This window comes from Rattus rattus, chromosome 3, assembly GCF_011064425.1.
Source record: "Rattus rattus isolate New Zealand chromosome 3, Rrattus_CSIRO_v1, whole genome shotgun sequence".
NCBI lineage: Eukaryota > Metazoa > Chordata > Mammalia > Rodentia > Muridae > Rattus > Rattus rattus.
The window spans coordinates 103,087,944-103,096,356 of NC_046156.1; the positions used below are offsets into that span (position 1 = coordinate 103,087,944).

At 46.7% G+C, this 8,413-nt stretch overlaps 2 non-coding genes across 2 annotated transcripts; both read right to left on the reverse strand.

Moving 5' to 3' along the window:
- Nucleotides 1-6,856: 6,856 nt before the first annotated feature.
- Nucleotides 6,857-6,928, reverse strand: Trnap-agg. The gene has a single exon. It is a non-coding gene; the product is annotated as a tRNA-Pro (tRNA).
- Nucleotides 6,929-7,859: 931 nt separating this feature from the next.
- Trnap-ugg lies at nucleotides 7,860-7,931 on the reverse strand. Its single transcript has one exon. It is a non-coding gene; the product is annotated as a tRNA-Pro (tRNA).
- Nucleotides 7,932-8,413: the final 482 nt, after the last annotated feature.

Below are 8,413 nucleotides of genomic sequence, written 5' to 3' on the forward strand. Positions count from 1 at the left end.
CCTCTAGGAAGAGCAGTCAGTGCTCTTAACCACTGAGCCATCTCTCCAGCCCTGCAGTGTACTTATATATAATAAATGAATAAATCTTTAAAAAAAAAAGTGATATCTAGTTGAGTGGCAGGAAAAGAAAGATTTGACAGAATGGGATATGCCCAACTCTGACAAAGCGAGGAAAGGGAAGCTACTTGGCGGAGAGACAGACAATAGAAAGAGGAAGAAGAATGTACAATACAGGACTACAGCAGAGTTCATGGAGAGCAGGACAGTGGAGTTGAGAGGGAGAGTAGAGCAGTCGAGAGAGAGAGAGAGAGAGAGAGAGAGAGAGAGAGAGAGAGAGAGAGAGAGGAAGGAGGCAGTTTGTGGTAGTTTGAATATGCTTGGTCCAAGGCATGACACTATTAGAAGGTGTGGCCTTGTTGGAGAAGCCCACTGTGGGGTGGGCTTTGAGACCTTCCTCCTAGCTTCCTGGAGTCCAGTCTCCCCTGTTGCCTTCTCATCAAGATGCAGAACTCTCAGCTCCTTCCTTAGCACCATGTCTGCCTGCATGCTGCCTCGGATCCTGCTATGATGAGAGTGGACTAAACCCCTGAATCTGAAGCCAGCCCAGTTAAATGCTTGCCCTTATAAGTCTTGCTTTAGTCACAGTGTTTCCTCACAGCAAAGGAAACTCTAAGAGGGTTTTACCAAGGGAGTAGTACAGAGGCAGGTGAAGACAGAATGAGACAGAGAATGAGAAGAAGTTAGAACATTAGAACATCACTACTGTAAGTTTGAGGCAAAGCAGAGCAATTCAGAAGCTGAGAGAGAAGCCAGATTGAATCAGTCAGCTTGGAGAGGAGTTTGAGCCAGAAGAGCTGAGTTGAACCAGCCAGCCAGAGTTCAGAAGGAAGAAGAAAGGGTGAGCTTATTCAGTAGCAAGTCTCGGAGGCTGAAAACATTCTAGGCCTAGATAATACTATATGGAGGCTAGAGGCTTCCACGACTAGACCTAGGTTAGCAAACTGAGACATTAAGGCTTGGAGATAATAATTACCTCAGGTGAGTGTAAGTTACTTTTACAGTTTTCAATGGGCTTGTGGCAGTGTCCACACAGGTATATACGGACCCTGTACAGTCTCTCAGTGTCCTCATTTGGAATTCACTGTGACCAGACTGTAGACAAGCAGGAAGCTAAGAGCCTCTGGTGATCTCTGGAGGCAGCCGGCCTGTAGTTAGGTGAGTGCATCTGCTTCCTGATTTCCGAACCTCAATGAGCTATGGGTTTTGATTTGCCATGTGGAAATCATTGATTCCTTTTGAACTCCGTTATATACTTCCTCCAGGATCTGCTGCCCCACCGTGGTGGGAAGAGTATGCACTAGATTTTTTTCCCATTGGGCCATCCATAAAGTCAGACCTCCGAATACAACCCAACCACTGTCCATACGGATTGTCACAGGGTAAATCTCATGAACTGGTACTACCCACTCTGCTCTCGTTCCAGTCCACTGGCTATACTTTCCCCCACACGCTTGCTTCCTTACTCCAGCCACATGGTGTCAGTGTTCATTTGCATTTCAACAGCCACCCAGCCCTGTTCGGTGCCCTTTCTTCTGCAGACAGATGGTGTGTTCCTCTTAGCACTTTATCTCTCTTAGCTCTTGGTTCACTTATGGGGGAGGCTTAGAAGCTTGAAAGAACACTGGTGCCGACACGGGCTGCATGGCATTTGCAACAGGACTTGGAAACACGTGGCACCACACTGCTGTATATGTGTGTGCCATCTCTGGTAAGTTTGATTCTGTGCTGCTGGCGCAAGAGGCGTGGCCTTCCGTTGGATAAGCAGCTTTCACTGTTACTGGGGTACTGGGCCCCACCTGTTGGAATGTTTCACAGTCATTCAGCAGTTGCTGTCCTGGTACTGTGCGCTGACTTCCTTCCTTTCCATGAGTAGGACCCAAACGCTGCTAGAACTGTTTGCTCTGGCTGTTTTTTTCCATAGTCCCCCAAACATCTGGTGACTTCTAACACAAAGGGATACGACCATTAAGATTACCTTGCAAGGATCATAGCTCACTCAGGAGTCTCTTGAGCAATCTATTTATTTTGGTACCAACAACCAGGGGTACATTCTTACTAAGTTGTTGGGTGTGATATTGATGTGCCTCTTACTGGAGTATAATGCTCTGAGGAATTTCACAGCTGAGCTCGCCCATGCTTTGTGTGGACTGACTGCCCATCCTGCTTCCCTGAGGTGCACACCTGGAAGTCTTTTCACAAAGGCTTTGTGAAAAAGTTTCACAAAGAGGAGAGAGCAGGAGGAGAGAGCAGGGGCTCTGGCTACCTTCCCTTGCCATATAGGTAGCGTGAGAAGGTAATTTTGCATAAGTACTCAGAAGCTCCTCTGCATGTAAATTGACCCTTGGGGGATTCAGCAACCAAGAGAATACAAAAAGGAGGAGAAGGAAGAGGAAGGGGAGGAGGAAAAAGAAGGAGAAGAGGAGGAAGAAGAGGAAGAGGAGGGGGAAGAAGAGGAGGAGGAAGAGGAGGAGGAAGAGGAGGAAGAAGAAAAAAGGAAAGAAGAAAAATAAGCTGCAACACAGCATAGAAAGATCCCACTACTTGTATCTATTGTTCTGGTATAAAAGCAATGCTGGGCACAGTGGTATAGACGCAGAACTACCTTACTTAGCAATGTCGGCACAATGATGTAGATGGGGGTTTACCTTACTTAGCTCTCTACATCTGAAGTCTTTCTAGGAGCTGACTGGAGTCTTCACAGGCCACACACCAAGCAGAAGAAAGGTCTTCGGACTGGGCAAATAACCTCTAATCTTCCTAGCTCCTTTAAAGTTTCTGTAATTTCAGCATAGACTTCCAGGCAGTCGGTACAGTTTGAGATTTAGAGGTCTGCTCAGGGCAGGAACTTTATAGGCTCCTGTCCTCCCCACTCACAATGGTGACCTTTACACTGCACTCTGGAGAAACTCTGTAATGGTGGCGTGCAGAGTGTGCACCCGCAGTGTGTCCACCCCCCAGTATAGTCTCTTGCTGAGAAGAAATGTACACAGGGTTTACCCTTTGAGGGTGACAACTGCCATCAGTGGGACGTACTGTGTAACCTTAGCTCAATGTGACACACGGAATTGAGTTATCTGAAGGAGGGAAACTTAATTGAGAAAAATGCCTCCATATGATCCAATTGATGGTGTTTTCTTAATTAGTTTTTGGTGGGAGAAGGACCAGCCCCCTGTGGGCGGTTCCATGCCTGGGCTGGTGGTCCTGGGTTTTACAAGAAAGCAGGCTAAGCAAGTCATGAGAAGCGAGCCAGTAAGCAGCACCGTGGTGGTCTGAATGAAAATGGCCCCGATAGACTCACAGGGGCTGGCACTATTGGGAATGTCGCCTTTTAGAGGAAGTGAGTCACGGATGAGTGGGCTTTGAGGTTTCAGAAGCTCAAGCAAGGCCTAGTGGTTCACTGCCCCTTCTTGCTGGCTGCCGACCCAGATGTAGAACTGTCAGCTCCTTCTCCAGCACCCTGTCTGTATACATGCCGCCATGCTTCCTGCCGTGATGATAATGGACACTAAATCCCCGAACCGAAGGTCAGCCCCAACTAAATGTTTTCCTCTGTAAGAGCTGCCATGATCATGGTGTGTCTTCATAGCAATAAAGTCTTCACTAAGACAAGTGGCTCTCCATGGCCTCTGCTTCAGCTCCTGACTCTAAGATCCTTCCCTGTTTTAGTTCCTGTCCCGACTTTCTTCAAAGATGAACAGTGTATGGGGGTATAAGCTGAATAAGCCCTTTCCTCCCCAACTTGCTTTCTGATCTTAGTGTTTCACTGCAGCAATAAAAACCCTAAGACACAGGCTTAGTCCTTTTTCCCTGCACCATCCCACGATCCCCATCAACTGCTCCCATTGCTCTTGGCACTTTGGCGTCACTACAGTGCTCTAATAGCCACTGTGCCAATAAACCTGCAATTCAACATGGAGCCTCTACTCACCATGTGGGCTCTGTGCCAGGTAGACCTGACCACTAAATCAGAAGGGTAGTGGAGATTGTCCCTCTGTCTATAAAGGGCTGTGGTGGTTTGAATGGATTGGGCTCCAGAGACTCGTGTATTTGGATGCTTGACCCATGGAGGAAGTGTGGCCTTGCTAGAGGAAGTGTGTCACTGTGGAGGCGGGCTTTGAGGTCTTAAATGCTCAAGCTATGCCGGATGTGGAATCCAGTCTCCTCCTGGCTGCCTTTGGATCAAGATGTAGAATTCTCAACTTCTTCAGCACTGTCTGCCTGGACACTGCCGTGCTTCCCTCCATGATGATAATGGACTAAACCTCTAAAGTGCAGGCCAGCCCCAGTTAACTGTTTTCCTTTCTAAGAGTTACCCTGAGGGCTGGAGAGATATGGTTCAATGGTTAAGAGCACTGACTGTTCTTCCAGAGGTCCTGAGTTCAAATCCCAGCAACCACATGGTGGCTCATGACCATCTGTAAATGAGATCTGACGCCCTCTTCTTGTGTGTCTAAAGACAGCTACAGTGTACTCACATATAATAGATAAATAAATCTTTTAAAAAAGAGTTGCCTTGGTCATGGTGTCTCTTCACAGCAATAACCCTAATTAAGACAGGAGGTACAGTAGGTTTCACCTGACATCTGCTGGCTAGTCTCTAATTGTCCGGGGCCACTGTTTGGGGCTCCGTAAGTGCTGAATCATGCATTCAGCCTGCCTCTGAAATAACTACAAACAAACAAGCAAACAAAAAACAACTAGTGCAGAAGCCAAGGGAAGCATCAGTCGGCGAATGGGAAGAGAGTGTTGAGGGGTAATGATAAATATCCCTCTGCTCTGCCCTTTATCTCACACACAACCCAGCAAATGCACACACATAAATAACAAGAACTCTTTAATTCTAGGCACTCAGGAGACAGAGGCAGACAGATCTCTGAGTTCAAGGCCAGCCTGGTCAACAAAGAGAGAGTTCTAGGTTAGCTAGGGCTACACAGAGAAATCCTGACTTCAAAACCAAACCACACCAAAAACCACAAAGTTTCTAATAATTTCTAATTATTATTGTTTGGTTTTGGACCCCAGGACAAGGGACTGAGGCGCATACTTTACTTACCAAAGCAGACCTGGCCTCCAGGTTCTCCCAGCATCCCTCAGTCCCTACCTGGCTTACCCTGCCCCCAACTCTGAACTTTCCAGTCCAGGGGCTCTTCTTCCCTATATAATCCAGATGTTTTGGTCTTCTCCATCTCCATCTCTCTTTCTCTATCATTCCCTCTCTTTCCTTCTCTCTCTCTCTTCTCCTCCTTCCCTTCTCTCTCTGTGCCCTCTCTCTCTCTCTATTCCCCCTACCACCACTTCTCTCTCCATGGTGATCCTTGGAGCCAGTGAACCCACCAGAGAGCAGTGTCTCAATAACCTGCCTTTGATATATCCTAATGTGGCTTGAACTGGTTCATGTCACTGCTGGCAGAGAAATAACTTATCAATTATATGAAGGGTCCTACATTTTCATTTTATACCAAACCCTACAAATTATATAGCTAGCCTATTAGGCAAAAGCTTTGTCTTCTAAAGAACCTTTTTCTTCCTTCAAGAAAATAGAAATTAATGACTTATTAAATTAACCACTTTTTTGATTCCCAAATGTGCTAGGTGATACTTCAACTCCTTCTACTCCTCATTATTATTATTATTATTATTATTATTATTATTATTATTATTATTAGTAGTAGTAGTAGTAGTAGTAGTAGTATTTTATTTTTAAAAAAGGCCTGAGTGTAGTAATGCACACCTTTGATTCCCAGCACCTGAGAGACTTAGGCAGACAGATGATCTTTGTGGATTCAAGACCAGCCTTTTATACAGAGCAAGTTCCAGGTCAGCCAGGGTTACACAGAGAAACTCTGTCTCAAAACAAAACAAACAAAACAAAACTAAACTAAACTAAAAAAGAAAGGAAGGAAGGAAGGAAGGGAGGAAGAAAGAAAGAAAGAAAGAAAGAAAGAAAGAAAAAAGAAAGAAAGAAAGAAAGAAAGAAAGAAAGAAAGAAAGAAAGAAAGAAAGGCAACAAACAAGCAAAACAAAAAGGAATCAGGGCCGTGGAGATGGCTGTGTGGTTAGAGATTTGCCGCCAAGTCCCAGGCCCCACAAAGTGTCCTGGAAGGAGAAAGCCAATTCTTAAAAGTTGTCTTCCACACTGTAAACACACGCACAAGCATACGCACACAATTGATAGATAAGTAGATGATTGATAGATAGATAGATAGATAGATAGATAGATAGATGTAATTAAATAAATAGCGGGGGTTGATAGTGCTTGACCAGCTTACTTGAGTTCCCAGAGTTACTGTCGGGTAGCAGAAAAAAAAAAAAAAAAAAAAAAAGAAACTAACAGCCAATTGGCTTTTTCCAGTCCATTTTCTCCCCTATAACTAACCCTAAATAAACTTCCTCGTGGGGCTGGCTGGAGTCCTCCGAGTGGCTTTATAACATGTCACTCCTTCCCTTCAGGCTCCAGGCTCCCCCATCAGGTCTGGTTCCTTCGGAGGACCACCTGAGTTCCATCCCCAGGGGCGCACATGGTGGAAACAGAAAACTGGTTTCCTCAAGGAGCTCTTTGATTCCCCCCAGTGGCGTCGCCCCAACCCCCAAAAAATAATAAAATAAGACATAATTTAATTTTCAAAAATGTTAAAACTCTAGGCTCCTGAGTCAAGCGCTGTGGGTGGGAGTGCAAGCAGAAGTCTGAACCACTTGTAACTAGAGACTCATCTCTAACAGCATGCCTGGCCAGCAGAGTCTTAGCTCTTTTAAAAGATAGTTCGTTGCCAGATAAATCTTGATGGAAGTTAAAGATGGGCTCGTCCGGGATTTGAACCCGGGACCTCTCGCACCCTAAGCGAGAATCATACCCCTAGACCAACGAGCCATGTAAGATGATGTGTCTGGTCCACTGTATGACCCTGGAGGCGTCTTGGGGCGGGACCTGAAAGTCTGAGCTGGAAGAAGAGTCAGATTTCAGACCCGCCCCGAAAGGGTGAATTCAAAGACTGTAATTACAGAGGGACTCCCCAACAAGCAAAGTGAGGAGGTCGGCTAGTGTCACGTTCCCTTGATCTTGGCCCAAGGAGCCACTCAGCGCTTGGCTGGCGATTCACAGTGCCCATATGGAAGCCCGCGGTCTGAAGATCACAGTCTCTGTGACGGACAGACGGGCGTCCAAAGAATCCGGCCGTGCCTGCGTGGAGGTTCCTTGGGGCTCCACCCCCAGAATCCCAGACCCGGCCACTAGCCTACGGTGCGGCACCTTGGGGTATAGCTTGCCTGATGTATCATTTCCCGCTGGTGTGTTGTACTTCGCTTGATAAAACCATGATGAGAGCCCACGATTGTGTGTGGACCAGAGGCAGGGGTGAGAACTTTCTCCAGCCCGTGGCCTAGAAAGAGGCGAAGAAAGGGTGCGCGCAGGGTGCACCCCTGGGCCCAGTCAGCGATGCTCCTCCCATCCCCGGGACAGTCGCTGTGTGCTAGCCACCTCTCTGTACAGAGTTGGGAATCTCTCTCCAAAACAGGCTTCCTTCACCTGAGAAAATCGGGTAGATCTGGGCTGGACCGGTCTCTGGATTCTCCGGATCAAAGCCACCAGTTCCCCTTTTCGTGGGAAAGATCCTAGAGTTTGGGTAGTGAGGAACTGAGACCTCCCCGTTCTGTCTAGCTTCACGGAAGGACTTTTCCTTGGCGGGAGGATTTTTTGCTCTTCTCGTCCTTGTTTTCCTGTGGCTTTAACAGGAGGAACTTGTCGGCTACTTTGAGAAGATGGAGAGTGAAACGGAGAGAGAAAAAAAAGTTATAAAATAGCTGGGCTCGTCCGGGATTTGAACCCGGGACCTCTCGCACCCAAAGCGAGAATCATACCCCTAGACCAACGAGCCGCTGAGCACAGTAGGCTTTGCTTCCTCCTCAGCAGTGAGAACAAAGGATTGGCGTTCTAATCGTTTTGTTAATTCACCAGTAGTTACTATGGATTACACAATTCACGTTGGACTTCCAGGGTGTGTTAGTTTGGCTGCATAAACGAAAGAACTGCTGAGCCCACGATTTTTCCATTGCCTAATGTCCTACCTGTGTTAAGTACAGACATGCCAGTCTGTACTTTCTGGGCTTGCTTATGTTAGAGAGCACAAAGGCAAGTGCAGAACTTACCATGTTTCACAATGATAAATGGCTCTCCAAACGAAGTACATCAAGGACCTATAACTACCCTAGCTATGTCCTTTTCAGAAGAATCTTTAAAAATATAAGGTTTTGGGAAGGTGAGGAAGAAGGAACGCTCCTTAAAACACTTGTTCAGCGCTTGTGTCGAGGCTGACGTCTGGCTGTCCAGCGCGCCTGAAGGCTTGAGTTCGATCCCCAG